This window comes from Euphorbia lathyris, chromosome 6 (genome assembly GCF_963576675.1).
Source record: "Euphorbia lathyris chromosome 6, ddEupLath1.1, whole genome shotgun sequence".
NCBI lineage: Eukaryota > Viridiplantae > Streptophyta > Magnoliopsida > Malpighiales > Euphorbiaceae > Euphorbia > Euphorbia lathyris.
Genome location: NC_088915.1, coordinates 73316814 through 73338306, shown reverse-complemented (window position 1 = coordinate 73338306; position 21493 = coordinate 73316814). Strand labels below are relative to the sequence as shown.

At 36.4% G+C, this 21493-nt stretch overlaps 1 long non-coding RNA gene across 7 annotated transcripts; it reads left to right on the top strand.

Moving 5' to 3' along the window:
• Positions 1-44: 44 nt before the first annotated feature.
• On the top strand, positions 45-8343 carry LOC136231986 (uncharacterized). Of its 7 annotated transcripts, none has more exons than XR_010690218.1 (5): positions 45-83; positions 4080-4165; positions 4244-4405; positions 6938-7779; positions 8164-8343. It is a non-coding gene; the product is annotated as an uncharacterized lncRNA (long non-coding RNA). The 7 variants fall into 7 exon arrangements; XR_010690217.1 differs by lacking the exon at positions 45-83 and adding an exon at positions 3255-3631; XR_010690214.1 differs by lacking the exon at positions 45-83 and adding an exon at positions 3255-3631 and having other exon boundaries at positions 3987-4165.
• Positions 8344-21493: the final 13150 nt, after the last annotated feature.

Genomic DNA, 21493 nt, shown 5'->3' with positions numbered 1-21493 from the left:
AATATATTCTAGCACTGATTGCAGAATTAATGTGGCCAGCGAAAACCATCATTTCTTACAGCAAAGATGATAAGAGGCTTCAAGTAAGTTGAGGTTTTGAATTAATAATTTATTTTTATATTAACATGTCCATCTTACAAATAAATTTGCATTATTTAAAAAGTTTATGTTTCAGAACAATTAGTTTGATTGATTGGTTCATTGTGTTATTAAGTTGTATAATCAAATGCCTTTGTAAAATGTTACATATTTATTTTGAGAAGCTCATCTGTGGTCCTTGTTTTATATTGATATTTTGGTTTTGCTGGTTAATTTTTTTTTGTTGCTTAAACTGTTTAAACTTGATGAAACCCATATTGTACGCCATGCGTGAGTTTCTATGATTAGTTCAATTAGTTTTGATCTTATCCTCTTGACTAGATTATGGTTGTTCAACTTGTCATCAATTAGTTTTAGCCTTATCTTTAACTTCTCATCAATTAGTTTTGGCCTTATCAGTCAACTTAATTTTCTTATGGTCATATGTAATTCATACTATTTCAACTTGAGATTTATTGTATTTAGGCTAATTCATCCAAATTTGTCAACTTGAGAGCCCAAATATACAATTAAGTAATTGTGATATTTTAATTATGCTATAAGTGGGTTTAAATTGGGTTAATTGTTATTTTTGTTATTAGTATTGGTTTGTTAGATGTGATAGTGATATTTTAATTATGTGATAAATGGGTGTAACAATATGATTCTCAGTGATTGTTATTGATATGAAGTTTAGTATTTATACAGAATACAGTTCACTCTGTAGTGAACTACTATAGTCAACAACTGAACCTATATTATAGGCTAGAGATAAATAACAGAATGATACAGATAAATGATAACTAAATACATAGTCTAATACACTCCCTTAGTCGAAAGGTTCGGAGGGCGAACGTTGAGACTATTTCGAAAATCTTCGAACAGTGTTGACGGTAGACCTTTGGTAAAGATGACAGCGATTTGATAACGAGATGACATGTGAAGAACACAAACTTCTCCTTTGGCAACTCGTTCTCGGTCAAAGTGAATATCCATTTCCACTACTAATTGAAGAAAATACACTCGATCGATTCTCCTCTAAATTCTGTCTAAGACGTTTTCCTCCAAATACTGCCGAAACTTAAAAACTCTTCGGTTAGGACTTAGATCTATGCATACGGATGCTATGTTTTAAATTTCGAGTGATTCGGACAGTCGAATCTCCGTAAATCAAAGAAACGGTAGAGAAACGGTTCAGGAACGATAAGAAAAGACCAAGAGGCAAAGAAAGAGAAAACAAAGTTGATGATGATCATCTGTTTTCAATTAGAATATCTATCCAAAATTGGAGAAAATCCAGTTTGATCCTCCATCTTTATATAATCTTTTAAAAATTATCCTAACTTTTAATTTACACATAAAAATATCAAATTAACTCCAAACTTTTTCCATAACACCAAATTAACTTCACACACCTAATAATTATAATATCTATTACTATCAAGGTATAAATATATCAAAGAATTTTTAGAAATTGACATCTTAGGGTTTATACAGGTATTTTGTAAATTGAGTTTTTTCATGATTTTGTTTTTTATTGTGAAATTACGGTTCAAATGAAGCTATTGACTATGCTTCTATGTGAATTTCAGATTTTATTTGATTATGTTGATTTAAGGCTTAATTTGGTTGATTTACATATATACATATATGTTTTTGGTTTCAATATATATCTATATTGAACAAAATGAATTTGATGATTTCTTACGAATTGTTTTTGGATTGAGAAATCTGTTGCGGTTATTGTTGTTATTATTTTGGATTGAAGTCCAAATATGATTTTTATGATACAAAAGGGCTAATTGAAGCCAAATTATTTATGGTTATGAAATAGTTTGGAATTTGATTGTCAAAGGAAATTTGAGCACGTTATGATTTTATGATTTTATATCCATCGAGAGTTATGTGGATCACTGGTTTTATATTTGAAGACCATGTTCAGTGAGGGACATGGCCTGTGTACACAGTGTGAAGACCTATTAGGTATGTCAGCGAAGTGTTGTCTAAGACCATATGGGATAGGCAATGTTAAGAGACGTCTCGATTATATACACTACAATAAATGAGCACTTGTGCCACGAATCATGCCACGAATCATGCCACGAGAATGTAAAATTCGTGGCATATTTTTAGTTAGCCACGGGAAAAATGGATTCCACCATAAACTTTTGATCACTTGATGTATTTATGCCACGGTTAAGTTTATTCCGTGGCAAACATATATTTGTGCCACGAATCTTGCCACGGTATTTTTTTTTTGTGTGGCTGAACTTGTTTATACCACGGGAAAAGTTTAAGCGTGGCATAAACTTACTAATGCCACACGTAATTTATTTGGTGGCAAACAATAATTTATTATGTAGCAAAATTTTCACTTACTATTCTCACTATTTTATTTAATAATACATTCAATTTCACTTAAATTTTCCGCTCACTATTTCTTCATGGCTTAATACATAATTAGCTCCCTGAATTTGTCCATAATAGTAGATTGGCTCCCTGAACTTTGCAAGTATCTCACCAGCTCCCTAAACTTGCTTATTTCGTACTACCAGCTCCCTAAACTTGTCCATAAAAATTGATTAGCTCCCTCAACTTTGCAAGTGTCTCACCAGCTCCCTAAACTTGCTTATTATGTAACAACTAAATACAAAAACCATAATATTAACTCAGACTCAGGTGGAAAAATACCCCTAACGTTTTGGGTCAGGAGTAATTTTAACCCTAACGTTTGAAATTGTGTAATTTTACCCCTAATGTTGGAAGCCAATAGCATATTTACCTCTAACATTGATAAATTGGGTTAATTTGAGAAATAATTCATCAAACTGTCTTTTCGGTCATGAATCTTTCCATATACACTTCACACAGGCGTTATTTTATCAGTAACAAATCACAAATATATGTTGGGATGTGAAAAAAAAATACTGACTTTTGTACGAATTTGCCAAAAAAATTCAAAAAATTCAAAAAATTCACAAAATTTATAAATTTGCTCTTGGCTACTAATGTTAGGGGTAAAATTGCACCATTTTAGACGTTAGAGGTATTTTTGCATCTGGTGAGACACTTGTAAAGTTGAGGGAGCCAATCTACTATTATGGACAAGTTGAGGGAGCTGGTGATGTATTAGGCCTTTCTTCATTTCACCTCTTTTTCACGAATTTTTTTGCCTCTTTCCCTTCCCCCCAATTTTTTCCCCAATATTTCAAGGTTACAGATTTAGACTTTCCCCAAATTTTCTCTTTACGCCAAATTCAGACCTAGGGTTCTCCATTGCTTCACCTAATCCAGAAATTCGCACCATCGCCAACAGTCTGATCCACCTCCTCCCCTTCAACGGCTTATGCCATTCACCACCATACCGCCACTCCATTTCATCGTTTATATCCTCCAGATTTCTCTCTATCCTACTTCATTTTTTCTCCTCTACCCTTTTAGATCTGGCCACCAGAATGGAAAAACGAATCTCCAACTCGATTTGTTCTCTCCTCTACCTTGCCTCCTCTGCTACTTCTACAGTGCTGCTCCCTGTACCACTGCTTTAGCTCAGGTATCTTTTATGTTTTAGTTTCCGTGATGGATTATACTTTATCCGGCTCTTCATTATAGCCTCCTATTTGTTTAACTATCTAATTGTCAATTTAAAACCTTACATTCCGTAGAATAGGCATAGTTTCATGGTTGAAATGCTGATTGTAGTTTTAGTATTAATTTCTATAATGTGGTAAATCAAACTATAATCTATGATCAATTGTAAAGACTTGTTTTGCTTATTTTGCCTTACGAGGGTAGTTGCTTTATATACTGGTGAAGTTAAGTGTTATTATGAGACTCCATGAATTGTGATTAATGTTGGCAAATTTTCAAAAACTGCAATTAATTTAAAGTGTGTTTCAATTCGACAGTTATAAATGGAATAAGGATAAATTAGACTTGTACTAATTGATTCATAAATGGAATGAGGATAAACAACTTATTGAGGATGCAAAACCCAATAGGTGTTGGAGTTTGCTGATAAACATTACACAGTAGTAGCCTACATTCAGTGGATCGCCCTTTTTAGTGTGATGTGAATGGTTACCAGGTAATAACACTAACCCATAGCCGTTATATGACTATCATAATGAAGAACATCACTGATTTAGTAATAAAAAATTTACAGGATAAGTTGCTCTATGGAGAAGTATGGTTGCACAAGGCCTCACACCGGTGCCAATACAGAGAATACATAATTAAGAACGAGGTCATGTTGCATGCTGGAGATACCATCAATGAGTTTGTCTGGGATAACAAGCATGCTGAAATTAATGTCCTCATTTCCAAGGTATATCTAAGTTAAATATCCTAATCAACACCTTAATTATTGGCTTATGATTAGTTTGAAGTATTTGCTGCTTAATTAGATCTTAATTGATTGTATGATGTAATAATATGATGTTACTTTATGTGTGGTTGCTTATTAAACCAATTTGTCTTTGTCCTGTCGTGGGTGCTCCTCCTTCCTGATGTCTTGTTGTGACTTTTTCTTAGTGTGCAAATTTTATAAAGTGAAAAACCTAGGTGTCTCACATGGTGAGGAGTAAGTGGATAACTGGGGCATGTTGAGTGGCTCCTACATAATGTTGGACCAGGCTCCCAGATGCGAGCGAGGCAAGAGCCTTTTGTATATAGCCTCGTTTTCTGGGTTCAAGGCTCAAGACCTCGAGCCTTGACTGAGGTGCGTCTGAGACGCGCCTTTAACAACTATGGTTGACTCCCAACATTTTTCCAATTGTTAGACATTACTTGTTTATGTATAAACATCATGTCAACAATTTTGAAGCCACTAACACCCAACAATTATCATAGGTTTAGATTTTTTTTTTACAAAGGAGACCAAGCAAAATGTGAAAGGGTTGGCGTAAGAACTTTGTGGTGATTTCTATCTTCCCTCCAGTATGATATACGATATTTTATGTTAAGCAAGCTGCATATCAGGTAAAAAGCGATAACTTAGGTTTGTGATTGTAAAGTTTGTGACTATCCTTACAGTTTGTAGATGAATTAAGGAGGTTTGAATGGTTCACTTACGATAGGATTGTTTTAAAGGTAGGGTCATTATTCATAGTCTGCAACCTGCTTATATTTGATTTATTGAATTGGAGGGTGAATACACTGATTCGGCATATTGCCTAGAAAAAGCCATACCTCTTCATAATTTTTTGTTTTGACTCTAGCCTCTAATTTTAGCAGTTTTAGCTCTAGTTGGCTGAGTGGCTGGAATTTTAGCCAAAGTATAAAATTAACAAACCCTAGGCTGAAATTTTTTCCATACATTTTAAATTTAATAAAAACTTCTTGCTTTGACAACTTTAGCATTATTTGTGCTTTTAGCAAAACTAATGCAAATTGAATTTGAACAGCAATGTATCGGGAAAATTTTCATAAAAAGTCACTTACTTCTGTCATTTTTACAAATTACAAATTACAAAACAATAATATATATTGAAAACTTAAGTAATCATTTTCTTTTCAATAATATAAGAAGTTATTAGAATTGGAAAAAAAAAAGTTCCCCTTAGTTTTTGTTATTTAAAAGTCGTAGATAAAAAAAATTAGAAGTACTATATGAATAAAAAAATATTATTTTGCCAAATTTTACCCTTTGGCTAAAATTATAACAAATTGGCCAGTTTAGGCTAACCTTCTATTTTACAGTGAAAGAACCTTTTGCCCTAGGAACTTGCCAAATAGCAAAAAGAAAAAAAATTTGTGAAAAATCATGAAAAAGAGGATTCTAGTCTTTAGGGCCTCCTTTTTTTTTTCCTTTTCCAATTTGTCAATTTTCTAAAATTGCAACTAATTGGAAAATCAGGCTTTAGTCATCAAATTTAAATCTTTTTGTCTGGATTATTTTATTAGGCCTTCAAAAATTGAAAGATTTGACTAGTATATTATCATATGGGTATGGATAGCATATAAACAAGAGATAAAGTTTAGTAAAGTGAGATGAAAAGAATCAGAGTTGTGGTTACTGTTTCGTCGACATAGAATACTGTAGCAAATGATCACAAGAAAAAGTAGATATAGAGTAAGAAAAAAGTCACATAAGGTGTGGAATCCTTCAAAACTCAAGCCAAACTAGATATGAAGCAGCACAGACCAAAATGATTTCTGGTTTGCAAGTGGATATATACCGAGGGTTGACTGCTTTCTAGGGGGCAGAATAAAAAGGAAGCATTTTCTTCTGTGCAGATTCCCAAGTTTTGTACAGATGCTTTCTATGTTGCACGGACACTCCTCTTTAGTAGCATTTTTGCGTTTCATGTCCGTGTTCATTTCATGTCTGTTTCATGTCCAATAGCAGATTGATTATAAATCAGCCTACTCTGCCTCAAAATAAGCAATTCCTTATTCTTAATTTTGTTAATTTTGTATAGCATTTTGTTTAGAGACACTCTGAAAGGTTGTTTCTTTTAACTTTTGCTTCAATATTTGTTGGTTTGAGGTGGATCAATCTTTTTCTTGGGCAATTTAAGTTGGAACTTATTTACACTCTGAATTAATACATCCATAAACACAAAAATTTCATTTCATTTCATTCTGTTTTCCTTCACAATTCGGATTGGTGTATGTCATACTCATGTTAAATAATAATTATGTCAAATAAGTCGTGTTATTTGTGTCATTATGCACTTCAATGCTCTATTTGTTTTCATAATATAGTGAAAATTGTTCTTTGACTCATAATGGTTGCTCAATTTGTGTCATCCATACTGAATGACAAGTAAGTTCTGTGATTGATTGAATGATTATTGCTTCTGTTTTCCCTTTGCTCAATAGTTTTGACTTCTAACAGAATACCTTTTACAATCAGGTGTTAATATGTGAAAACCTTTGCAATCAGAACCATAGTGAACCTATTAATGGAAGAGCATAGTCTCCGTCCCCTTTGACCTTGGATGCTCACTTGGAGTTGCGACGGAGCTCACGAACTTGACGGGCCCTATTTGGTGCGTCTTTCGTCTCTTCCTTTTATTCTTTTTATTGGATGATTTGTGGAATATTCAAACAGGTTTTCATCCGAAGCACCTTTGCTGCATTGGCATGTTTGGTTTTATGGATATGGAAGATGTTATTTGCCTTTGGAGTATGATTAAGGTAGTTTCTGTGCATTACTATTGAGATTCCTATTACAATGACTTTGCTTCTTAATTTCTATGGAACACAAGTTCCTAAAGGATTCATATGTGCTTGGTCCTTTTTTTAGTTTCACCTTTTATTTCTCTAACTAATGTCTATTGTGGATCTGGTATAATGTCAAGTAACCATTTAATCCAAAAGCCAAAGAAAAGGGCAAAAAAGAACATACATTTACATGAAAAGATAATTGATATTAAGAAATAAGATGCGGTGGATCTAAATCATTATAGAACTTTTCTATTTCTGGTTGTTTTATATGTTATTGGGCTTATGCCTTGACAGTATTGTAATCAATTGTTTCTTAATGGTATTAGCAAAACATGTTTCCAATTCTGTTTACAGAACTAGTTCCAGATGTCGGAATACATAGTTTGATTTATACATTTTTGTGTGCATGTAATGTTGCAGGAATTTGACACCACATATGGTCCAGCATGGCTTTGCATAGTGGAAACAAGCTTTGGTTTTTATGTTACTCATTCAATAGGAGGCTTCTTGTATTTCTCAATTGACAAGGTTTACATCTTACTCTTTAGGACTGCTTTTGAGCCTTTGGATCAATGTTTATCCTTGCATTTCTATGTTATTGTTGTCGTTCATGTTCATGTTGTTTTTTACTTTAAAATTACAGAGTGCACGTAGGATTTTGTTAGTTGAGGAAACAAACTCTGTAGTTGAGCTAGTTGACTTGTAGGATTTTATATGAGTCGTTTTTGTTGAGGTAGCTAACCTTTTTATTTATTTGGAATTAAAATATACTCTAATCTAGTGTAATATCTGTGGTTAAATTTAACTAGTCAGCCTGTAAGTGATTTGGTTGCATCTGCAGTTATTGAATTGCGTTCGTAATATTAATATATATAAATATTGTCTTAACTTTGATTGTTGATTTTGTAATAGTTGGTGAATTAAACCATTTGGTTTCTTCAACTACGAGTGGGGTAACTCCAATCTTTGGAAGCTTGCTGCGAATCTCATTTTTTCTTATGATTTCTTCTATTATTATTTGTATGGTACTGATGGGGAAAAATTTATATTGGATACTTTTGATAGATTTCTTTTCCTATTGGGATTTTTATTGGATGGATCTAGAAAGATTCATGTTTAATTAATAAATATTATTTTTGACAAGATTGGTTGAAATTTGAGTCTTTGTTCACTTTTATATTGATTTTAATGAGCTTCCTCCATTCAAAAGATCATATAATAATAATAATAAATTAAAAATAAATTACCACTGATTATGTTTGCCACGATGATGCTCGTGGCTAGGAAATCTTTACAGCCACAATGAATCTATTTTTGCCACAGTTATGCTTGTGGCTAAACAAAATTTCTAGCTAGAGGTTCTATTTTGCCACGGTTATGCTCGTGGCTAAACAAGATTTCTAGCCATAATTATTTTACTTTTGCCACGGTTTTGCTCGTGGCTATGTTGGGTTGATTGCCACGGGTTGCTATTATTTGCCAGATGTATTTTATTCTTACCACGAGTTTATCCGTGGCAAAATGATGTGATTAGCCACGGACGTTCCCGTGGCATAAGAACTCATTTATGCCATGACCATTATATTTCCGTGGCAACTAGTTAGCCACGATCACTTGTGCCACGGAAGAATTTCTGTGGCTATGTAGTGTAGCCATAGAAATTTTAAACTTGTGCCACGATTTTAACTGTGGCACAAGTGCTCATTTGTTGTAGTGATATGTGGTTATGTATTGATACTTAAGGGGAGAAACTCGAGGATGGATTCAATGTTTTAAGCTCATTTGGATTATGTTTTCGGTTATGATTGATTTTGATTTAAGGTTTTACATTTGATTAAATCCCTTTCTAAATATATATATGTAGCTATGTTAAGTAAAGTTGGTTTTTATAGCTGATAGTTTCTTACTGAGATTTTTGTCTCACGTTTTTTAAATGTTTTAATGTTTTTAGGTGATAAAGTACAGGTTATAGAGAAGGTTACCGACCGATTAGGTGAGGTTTGGAGGTTGGCTGCTTATTGTTAGAATTATGGTTAGAACTTTGGTAGTTCAATTGTAATATAATATGATATTATGATATTGGAATAAATTGGAGACTCCTAGGTGTTGATTATAATCTTTCTATTTCACGCCCGATGCCGATTGAGGTCGTCTAGGGTCGGGTGTGACAGGTACTGAACCGGGTTGCCTGTTAGATACACTGCGTTGACATTGTCACAATACACTATTGAAGATTTCTGAATCTGACAGCCAAGTTCTAAAAGTAGATTGCGTATCCAGCATGTCTCAGACACGACGTTGGCAACACCGCGATATTCGGCCTCTACGCTGGAACGGGACATTGTTGGCTGTCTTTTTGCTGACCAAGAGATTAGATTGTACCCTAGGAATACACAGTAGCCTGATGTTGATCGACGAGTATCGGGACAGCCTGCCTAATCGGCATCCGTGTATGAAATCAATTGGTTGGGAGAAGATGCTAGGAGTGTGAGGCCAAAAGCAAGAGTGCCCCGAACATACCTGAGGATGCGTTTAAGGGCAACCATGTGTGTAGTTTTGGGGTTGTGCATGAACAGGAATATCTGTTGAACCGCGTATGAAATATCAGGCCCGGTAAGGGTGAGATATTGAAGTGCACCAGCCAATCGTCTGTATTCGGTGAGGTCATGGTAAGCAGAACCAGAAGAGATACTAAGCTTTTGCTTGGTGTCAACCGGAGTGGTAGCCGAATTGCACGAGCTGAGTCCGACTTTTTCAATTATTTCGGAAGCATACTTCCGCTGAGATAGGAATAGAGAGCCAGGAGAGTGAGTCACTAATATGCCTAAAAAATAATGCAGAGGGCCCAAGTCTTTCATTGCAAATTCGGAGCTTAATTGGGACATTACGGAAGCCTAAAGTGTGTCAGAAGAGGTTATTAGCACTATATCATCGACATACATAAGGATGTATGCCGTGTCAGAGCCTTGCCTGTAGACAAATAATGAGCTGTCAGAGATGCTATTTGTGAAACCGATTTTGATGACAAATTAGCAAACCGATGATACCAGGCCTGAGGAGCCTACTTGAGGCTGTACAATGATTTCTGTAGCAGACAGACATGATCAGGATACCTGGAAGCCCGAAACCCCAATGGGTGATGCATGTAAACTATTTCATTAAGATCCCCATGCAAGAAGGCATTTTTGACGTCTAATTACAGAATTTTCCAATTTTTAGACAAAGCTATGTTGAGGACAGTACGAATAGTAGCTGGTTTAACCACAGGGCTAAATGTTTCACCACAATCAACTCTTGCCAACTGTCCGGACCCATTTCCAACCAATCTTGCTTTATATCGCTCAAAGGAGCCATCTGATATCGTTTTGTGCCTGAAAATCCACCAACTACGAATAATATTAGCACATTTCAGACGGGGTACAAGTACCCACGTCTTATTTTCAATAAGAGACTCAAATTCATCAGTCATGGCTTGTATCCAGTTTGGATCACTTAATGCAAGCGAAGGTGTTTTTGGAATCAGAGATATGGTAGGTTGTGTTAGAGTGGAGAGATTTAGCATTCGACGGGGTTTGTGTATTCCATGTTGGGCCCTTCTGGTCATTTTATGAGTATTAGGAACTTGTAATTGAGGAAGGGGGCAGAAGTAGCAGAAGGTGTTTGTGATGCATTAGAGGAGGATATGGAAGACAATACTAACTCGGAGGATTGCGTTTGCACTGTGCTCGCAGATGAAGATGCGGATGGGCTGAGATTATGTGACGAGACGGGAGACGACGCGGACGGGCTATTTAGACTCGATGGGACAGCAGACGACATGAACGGACTGACTCGACTTGACTTAGGGGTAGATGACGCGGACGAAGTGCTTGGACTAGATGGAGCGACAGGTAACATGGACGACGCTACTGAGTTCGATACGACAGATAAGGGTGACGCGATGGACTCGAGGCTAACGACTGATGAATGGGGAGTAGGAGTTCGAAAGTGGACAGCGGGTAGTAAATTACTGTCCGACTCGGTAGGAATTTATGGGGGAGAAGCGCAATTGAGAGGCGCGGTGGAAAACGGAAGTGTCGATTCGTCAAAAACGACATGGCGGGAGATGATTAACTTATTCCTAGACATGTCCAGACACTTATATCCTCGATGATTAGGTGGATAGCCTAAGAATACACATGGATAAGAGCGAGACTCGAGCTTATTTCGTGTTTGGGATGGAATTAGAGGGAAGCAAAGGCATCCGAAGATGAGCAAGGGAGAATAGGTAGGTTCCTGATTATACAAAATTTTTGTAGGTGATTGATATCCTAGAACTTTGTGAGGATATATATTTAGAAGATAAGTCGCTAATTCGAGAGTATGTTGCCAGAATTTAAGAGGAATGGAGGCATGATGCATTACTGTTCGAATCATATTATTAATAGTGCGAATGGTGCGTTCTGATTTGCCATTTTGAGGTGAGGTGTATGGACATGAGAAACGAAATTGCATTCCATTAGTTTGACAAAATTGTTTAAAGGAATTATTATTGAATTCACCCCATTGTCACACTGAAAAACCTTAATTTCTCTTTCAAATTGAGTTCGAACATATGACCCAAAAATAAGAAAAGCTGAATAGACTTGTGATTTGTGGGCTAACGGAAAGGTCCATAGAAAATTGGTGTAAGAATCTAGAAATAATACATAAAAACGATGACTACCCGAGCTAAGAACGAGTGATGTCTAGATATCACTATGAATTAAATCGAATGGCATACAAGCAAAATTGTTGGAGGACTGAAAAGGTAATTTTACTTCTTTTCCATTAGTACATGAAGAACAAACAGAAACATCCTTAACTTTATTACAAGAAATCAAATTTTTATTGAGCAGGGCGTTCAAAACAGGAAGCCCTGGACGTCCTAATCTATTATGCCAAACGGCGGAAGATAAAACAGTAAAAACATAATGAGACGACAATGAATTGTGGGAGCTAGAGGTGACTGGATATAGGGCGCCGGCACTTTTACATCTCATGATAATAGTGCCCGTCTGTAAATCCTTCACAGAAAACCCCAAAGGATCAAATTCCACAGAAACTTGGTTATCTTTAGTAAATTGACGGACGGAAATAAGATTTTTGATAAGGTGAGGTGCATGCAAAACATTGGTTAACTTTAAAAGGTGATGATTAGAAGCTAAATATGCATTACCAGATCCATAAACAGACATACAATGACCATTACCAACAATTATATTTTCATTGAGGCTCGAATTAAAATAAGAGGTGAGTGTACCTTTGTCGGCTGTCATGTGTGAAGTAGCTCCAGTGTCCATGTTCCATTGATCAGAAGGTGGAGCAAGTGTCATGGTGTGCATAGTTTCTGCAATATCGGTAGGCACATACGATGGTGATTCCATATGAAGGTGTGCTTGCTGCATGTGAGGACGAGGTCCTAAAATACCAGATTGTGATGGATGCCGCCCTGATGTAGGATAAGGGCATGGAGGAGTTGCCCATTGTTGCGGTGGTGCCCAAGGGTAGGTATATCCCCAAGGAGGAAGGGTAGCAGGGCGATAATGTGGTGGCGAAGACGACCAGTAGTGGTGTCGACCGCCTCTGCCGCGATAGGAATGGCCACTATGTCTGCCGCCGCGGTAAGAGGAGGAGCCGCGATATTGCACGAGTCAGGATGAGGAGTGGTGCGATGGCACAACAGCAGCGTCAACAGACGATACAGTCAATGCAACGGGTTCAGATGTAGGAGGATTCTTGCGGGCACGAGCTGTTTCCTTTAGAATAAGCATGGATCGAGCTTTCTAAAAAGAGGGAAGAGGATCCCCATGTCCAATTTGAGTACCAACGGTATCATATGCCTCAGTCAAACCGGATATAAGCTGTAACACCATCTGATCATTGGTAACCGGACAATCCACATTTGATAATTGATCACACAGGGATTTGAGGTGCTGACAGTAGGCGGAGATGTCAGAATAGTCACTAAGCTTGGTTTTGGAGAACTCTTATTGGAGAAAGAGAGCTCGGGAATTTTTGTTGTCTGAGAAAATCTTTTGTAGACGACTCCAGGTCCTGGTGGCTGTGGAGCCGGCTTCAATAATAGTATGTAGAAGGTCGAAGGAGATGGTGCTATAGATCCATTAAAGAACAACGGCATCAACCAGAGATCAGGGTTGGATTGTTGGAGAGTATTGGCGGAAGGGTTTGTGGGTGATGGAGGAAATATATGGTCCAGGACCTAGAATGCCTTGGCATGGAGCTTGAATAGAGCAGCCCAAGTAGGATAATGCCCTTTTTCGATGTCGATGGTTATTTTTATAAAGGTAGATATGTTGGAGACAGTGAGGGAAGGATGGTGATTAGGGTTTGTGCCTGTGTTATTCATGTACGAGTTTGTGTTGGGCGGGGTACCGGTTGTGGAATTTTGTTTGGTGCTCATGATTTGCGATGGGAAGAGGGAGGTGGTGTTTCGGTTTTTCTGGATCGGTAGAAGAAGGTGGCCGGAATCAGTAACGGCGACGGTGGCGGCCGTATATGGGAGGAGGAAGGTGGTGTCTCGGTGAAGGTGGGAAAGAAAGAGGGAAGATTAGGGTTAGAGTTAGGTCTCTGATACCATGTAACAATATGATTCTCAGTGATTGTTATTGATATGAAGTTTAGTATTTATACAGAATACAGTTCACTCTGCAGTGAACGACTATAGTCAACAACTGAACCTATATTTTAGGCTAGAGATAAATAACAGAATGATACAGATAAATGATAACTAAATACATATTCTAATAGTGGGTTTAAATTGATTAGGATAATAAGTATGGAAACATAGGATTTGATGACTGAGAAACATATATGATGGACGACGTTTGGTTGCTTGTTTAAGATTTAAAATTCCGAATTTTAACGGTAGCCTATTAGTTTAATTGGTTAAAGATATAAGGTTATTTGATTAAATTGTTAATAACTATTTATGTGGTTGTGGTAGAGTTAAATTAATTTAAGCTTTGGCTTCACATGTCAAACTTGATGAAATAAAGTAAATACTTTCAAACCAATTCCAGCATGGGAATTTCTACACTTTCTTCTCCTCAAGTAATATCATCATTGAGATAAATGAAATATTTATATGGCTTCAACAGGCAGTGCATCATCATCATCTGTCATGGTCATCATCATAATCATCTGAAACAGTGCTAGAATCAGCAGCACACAAATTTGCAGCATAGCTGGTATTATTATCTGTTGACTGCGGCGGGACTTGATTAGTTAGCAGTTTCTCAAAAGGCATGCCCTTTGATTGAGACTCTTGAAACAACAGCTTTATACTGTATGCTAAGGCATTTCCTAATGCTTAGGTTGAGATTGAAAAATAATAAACTATGTATCAACTGCGTGCGCTTGGGACCTTGGTGTTGTTACATTCCATTGACCTCCAATATCTAAAGCATGTTTGCCTTTTGAGACGGCTACCTATACCCATATGGTTGTGTTAAAGGATGTTTCGCCAGCAGCCCCGTTTGATAAATTAATGGGTTGGAGTACAATAGGGACCAAATTGCCTCTCGAGATCCCCAGGAGAACTTTCAGTTACCACTAGAGGCACCTGTTTACCTCTGGAGCTGCATGAACAGTTCCATTTCCTTCCGCGGATGGATAATTATTGCCATCAACCAGAGCATAATTTACCTTTGAAGACTGTAGACTTTTGGGCAGAATTACCTTCTTTATTTTTTCAGTTTCTTTAAAATGGCTTGGCATTAATGAATATTGCGCATTTTGGAGTACATGCACATTTATAGAATTAGTATTTACAAGTAAGAAATGTTCACAAACCATTTCCAACAGTTTTATCAAAGAGAAATCACGAATTTGGTATTTACCACGGCATTCATCTTCCACTTCTCCCAATTAGATTTTGACTTTGAAAGCTGCAATTCAGAGAAATCTTTCGAAGATGAAGTCATATCAAAATTCTTTTGAAGAAGAAATCCTTATATATTTGAAGTAATCTCTTTTGTCATCTGAATTATGTCCATTTGAAGAATTTTGCTCAGGTGAAGAACCTATATAAACCATATCAAAATCAGATTTGCAGGAAGAATACGACGTTCAACATATAAGAATTCATAACTTCAATATATAAGAATCAAGAATTTCTCTTTTTTCCATTGTCTTTGTTCATATGGCTTTAAGCAACTTATTTACTTATAGAAATACTAAAAGTAACTTCCAAACATTCTAAAACACTTTAAATTAATTACTAAAATCTATCTCAACTGATTGCTCCATTTGTTAGTCTCTTAATGTAAACAAATCAGTAGAGAAGGAAAACCTAAATTGACTAATCTTTTAAAACTAAATTGTGTTACTATTTAAAAACATGCAGCAGCCAAAATATGATCACTTACTGCAGCTTCAACATTTGCAGGAAGCTCTTGGTTAGGACCCAAAAGCATTGATATGATACTAAAACCTATGCTTTCAACCTACATAGTAAAATGTATGCATCTGTAAACAATGGCTACCGCCAAACAAATCGATAGTAGTTGGTTATGCTCAATAACTAGGATCTGAATGGATAGACCATTAGTAGATCATTTCACTGCCCACGAGGAAAATCTGCAATCTTCTTGGGATGAAAACTATCGCTATCTATATTATGAGCAATCTACCCTCAATCACCACAAACCTAAATATGGTAACAACTCATAATCTACAACACCCTGTTATGTCGGAATCAAAGATGAGCAAAAGGATTTTCAAAGTTAATGCAGTCAAAATAAGTCCCAATTGAAGAAGAAGTTGGTATTAATGAATTGGAAAAATTGGAAACTGTTTATGAACGTTTTTTGCTTGTAAATACTAATTCTATAAATGTGTATGTACTCCAAATTGCCGGAAATTCCTTAATCCAAAGACATTTTAAAGAAATTGAATAAATGAAGAAGGTAAATCTGCCTAAAAGTCTATAGTCTTCAAAGTTAGACAACAGGAGGATGTGAAGCCAAACAAATATCCCACTTATCTTGATGATATTAGTGGAGGATAATGCAACAACAACAACAAAGCCTTAGTCCCAAAATGACTCTGAGTCGGCTAACATGAACCATCATATTAAACCGTGAAATCAATCTGACATAAATTCTCTCCCTCCACTCTGTCCTATCCACTTCCATATTTTCCTCAATCCCCAATAAACTCATATCACTCTCAATCACTCTCTTCCAAGTTTTCTTAGGTCTTCCTCTATCCCTCACCGTTACATCCATTTGCCACTCTTCAGTCCTCCTAACTGACACATCAAGCGCTCTCCTCTTACATGCAGCCAAACGACATTAGTCGGTTTTCCCTCATTTTATTCTCAAACTGAATAAATGAAGAAGGTAACTCCGCCTGTGACGGTCAATTGGTGGCATTTACAGCCGGTCCCGAGCCTGGAAAAATGAGGACGGTTGCGGTAGGTTTGTGGCGGCCAGCCTAAAACAATGTAAAACTTAGCCACATCTTATGACATGAACCAAAATATTACTCGAGGAGAATAAGGTGTAAAAAATCCGAGAATTTCCTTCGAGCAAAGGAATTATGGAGCCTAGTAGAAGACGGAATAACAGAGATTCCAACAGGAAGAGAGCCATCAGAAGCAGAGACTAAAGTTATTGCAGAACAGCAATTGAAAGAAAAGAAGGTGAAGAATTATCTCTATCAAGCCATTGACAGAGAAATTATGGAAACCATTCTGAACGATGATACATCCAAGCAGATTTGGGACTCGATGAAGCAGAAATTTAAAGGGTCAACAAGGGTTAAAAGAGCACAACTTCAAACCCTAAAAACTGAATACGAAATTCTGAAGATGAAAGAAGGGGAAAGTGTCAATGCCTATTTTAGAAGAACACTCTCAATTGCCAAGAGGATGAAATCATGTGGTGAAAGTCTCAAAGAAGCTGATATCACAGGAAAGATTCTTCGATCTTTAGTTCCAAAATTCAACTACGTGGTATGTTCAATTGAAGAATCAAATAATGTTGATGTTTTAACTGTGGATGAACTCCAAAGCAGCCTTTTAATTCACGAACAAATGATGAAAGGATCTGTAGAAGAAGATCAAGTATTGAAAGTTACACATGAAGACCGAAGTGGACAAGGCAGAGGAACGTTTAGAGGTCGAGGAAGAGGCATAGTTCGATCGTTCTTTGACAAATCTGCTGTTGAATGCTATAAATGTCACAATTTGGGACATTTTCAGTATGAATGTCAAAATTCAGAGAAACGGGCTCACTATGCCGAGATCGATGATGAAGATTAGATGTTGTTAATGGCGCAAGTTGATCTCAAACAAGACAAAAGGAAAGGGATCTGGTTTCTTGATTCTGGATGTTCGAACCACATGTTAGGAAACAAAGAGTGGTTCACACGACTTGATGAAGTTTTTAAGCATTCTGTTAACTTGGGAATGATTCCAAGCTGATGGTGATGGGGAAAGGGAGTATCAAGCTCGAAGTTGGAGGCCAAATCCAAATTATGAGTGATGTTTTTTATATACCTGAATTGCGTAATAACTTGCTAAGTATAGGTCAATTACAAGAACGAGGAATCACCATTCTTATCAAACATGGAGTGTGCAAGTTATATCATCCGACCCGTGGTGTTATAATGAAAAGCGAAATGACAGCAAACAAAATGTTTGTAGTTATTGCAAACATTCTCATGAAATCACCTTCTTGCTTCAACGCACAAATTGAAGAATCGAGTGAAATTTGGCATCAAATATTTGGGCATCTGAGCTATAAAAATCTAGCATTGTTGCACAACAAAGAGATGGTTCGAGGTCTGCCAAACATCAAAACCCCAACAAAAAAATGTACAAGTTGCATGATGGGAAAACAACACAGGGTAGCCATTTCAAAGAAGAGTAATTGGAGAGCCACAAAGAAATTACAGCTCATACACTCAGACATTTGCGGTCTTATTTCGCCTGCCTGCTACAGTCAAAAGAGGTACATATTAACATTCATAGATGACTTTAGTCGAAAGCTGTGGGTTTATTTTCTGAACGAAAAGAGTGAAGCTTTTGTGACTTTCGAAAATTTCAAAATAATGGTGGAGAAAGAGTGTGGTCTATCAATGTGCAGCTTAAGAACAGATAGAGGAGGAGAATTCAACTCCAAAGAATTTTCAGAATTTTGCAAAACACAAGGCATAAGAAGACAGCTTACTACAGCGTATACGCCTCAGCAAAACGGAGTTGCGGAGCGTAAAAACTGTACAATCCTCAATATGGTGAGATGCTTGATTGAAGAAAAAAAATTCCCAACATGCTTTGGCCAGATGCTGCGAAGTGGACATGTCACATTCTCAATCGGAGTCCCACTGCCTCTATGAAAAATAAAACTCCAGAAGAATATTGGAGCGATTTGAAACCTAACATTGAATATTTCAGGGTCTTTGGCTGCATTGGAAATGTACATGTACCTGATGCTAAGAGATTGAAGTTAGACGCAAAAAGTCAGAAATTAGTCCTGATCGGCTACAGTGTGGAGTCCAAAGGATATAAGCTGATTAATCCTTTCACAAAGAAAGTAACCATCAGCAGAGATGTCATCTTTGAAGAAGATGAAAAATGGGATTGGGCAAAAACAAAAGAGGAGACTACTGATGTACTTGATTGGTGAGAAGAATATGAAGAAGCCCACAATCAAGGAGATGAAAGTGAAGAAGAAGCAGATTTAGATGAAGAAAATACACGAGATGTGGATGAAGACATCACCTCCAATGACGCAGAAAATTCAAGCTCCAACAGTGATGTTCCAAATTCAGCAAGTTCCAGCTCTAACTCACTGAATTCCAGCCCCAACAATACCTCTAATTCATCTTTCTCAATCAGAGAAGGAAGAGCTCCTGCCTACTTAGAAGATTACACAAGTGGAGAAGGATTCCTTGAAGATGAGGTACAAAACTTTGCTCTATGTATATCTGCTGATCCCATTTTCTATGAACAAGCAGCAAAATTGAAGAAATGGAGGCATGCAATGGATCTTGAAATCGAAGCAATAAAGAAAATCAAACTTGGGAACTTGTAAAGGCTCCTTTGGAAGTGAAGGTGATAGGTGTCAAGTGGGTGTATCGAACCAAGCTGAACGAAAATGGAGAGATTGACAAATGTAAAGCACGCCTCGTGGCAAAAGGGTATGCTCAAGACAAGGGAATTGATTATAATGAGGCCTTTGCACCAGTAGCACGATGGGATACTATTCGCATGGTAATTGTAGTAGCAGCGAAAAATGGTTGGAAGTTGTTTCAACTAGACGTTAAAAGCGCATTTCTGCACGGAGAACTCAAAGAAGACGTCTACGTCGCTCAGCCACAAGGCTATGAAGTTATTGGAGAGGAGAACAAAGTATACAAACTAAACAAAGCTCTTTATGGCTTAAAGCAAGCTCCAAGGGCGTGGTTTAGTAGAATTGAAGGATACTTCGTCAAAGAAGGGTTCGAAAGAAGCTGATGTGATCCTACCTTGTTTGTAAAACTGGAGAACAATAAGATTCTAATTATAAGTCTCTATGTTGATGATCTAGTTTTTACAGGCAATGATTTGATTATGATACAAAATTTCAAAATCTCTATGAAGAATGAGTTCGAGATGACTGATCTTGGAGAAATGAAGTATTTCTTAGGAGTGGAAGTTCATCAAGGAGTAAATGGCATTTTCATCAGAAGAAATATGCCAGTGAAATGCTTGAAAAATTCGGGATGAAAGGGTGCAATGGAGTCAGAAATCCAATTGTTCCAGGAAACAAACTATCAAATGAGGAAGAAGGCACTCAAGTAAATGGAACCTTATTCAAGCAGATCGTTGGAAGCTTGCTATATATGACTGTCACAAGACCAGATTTGATGTATAGTGTATGTCTTATAAGCAGATTTATGTCAAAACCCATGGAGATACATATGTTAGTAGCTAAGAGAATCTTGAGATACATTCAAAGTACTGCTGATTCCAGCATTGTTTACAAACGAGGCTTCACAACTGAGTTAATGGCATACACAGACAGTGATTATGCTGGTAATATAGATGATCAAAAGAGTACATCAGGGTATGTTTTCGTATTAAGTGGAGGAGCTGTAGCTTGGGCATCAAAGAAGCAACCTGTAGTGAGTCTGTCAACTACAGAGGCAGAATATATCGCTGCTGCCTAATGTGCGTGTCAATGTGTCTGGATGCAGAGAATTCTAAAACAAATTGAAGGTACAAAAATTGACTATATGAAGGTTCTCTGTGACAATTCTTCTACTATTAAACTTGCAAAGAATCCGATACTTCATGGGAGAAGCAAACATATTGATGTAAGATTTCATTTTTTAAGAAATCTTGTAAATGATTGGTCAATTAAAATGGAATATTGTGGCACGAATGAGCAAGTTGCAGATATCATGACAAAACCTTTAAAGCTTGATCAATTTGAGAAGCTTAGAGAAGCATTTGGTGTTCGAAGCAACTTGGGTATAAACCTTCTTGCTGTAAGCAAGTTTAGTTTAGGGGAGAGTTTTGTTAAGTCACGTGTCTTCTTGTTAGGTTTCTTTGAACTAGTCTTTGCTGTTAACAATAAGTTCCTAGAAAATAGGAATAAGTTAGAGTTTGATTCTATCTGTTTTGGTCTTTCCTGTAATCACGTTTCCTGTATATGTGGGATACGTTAGTTTCTCCTTTTTGATTTCTGTTCATTCTAAAGCTATTTAAAGCTTCCTCAGTTTACATTCTAAATAACAAATACTCTTTGCATTTTGTTGCAATTTGTCTATTGAGTTCAATATTTATCAGGGATGTCCGTCTTTTACTTTTCTCCTGCTCGCTTTTAATAAAAAAAATCAAATTAATAAATTTATATTGATTAACTAAAAAAAATTATCACACTTATCATGGTTGGAGAATAATTATTGCAATGTTAAAAACAGATTGAACAAAACAATAAATTTAATGATTCGATTAAAAAAACTAAAGTAAAAATTATTCAAATCCTATAATGATTTATATTTTTGAAAAAAACAATTTGCTAGAATGGCAGGCAATGAAAGGAATCATACTTATACTTATAACTTAATCATTATTGATAATCTAATTCACTAATATTATGTAATAAATAACCATATTAATTTTTAAATCTCTAATTTTTTGAATTGATTAGGGATTGATTGTTAAAAAATAGTGGAATATCTAAGAATATTACCCAGTAAATATATTAAA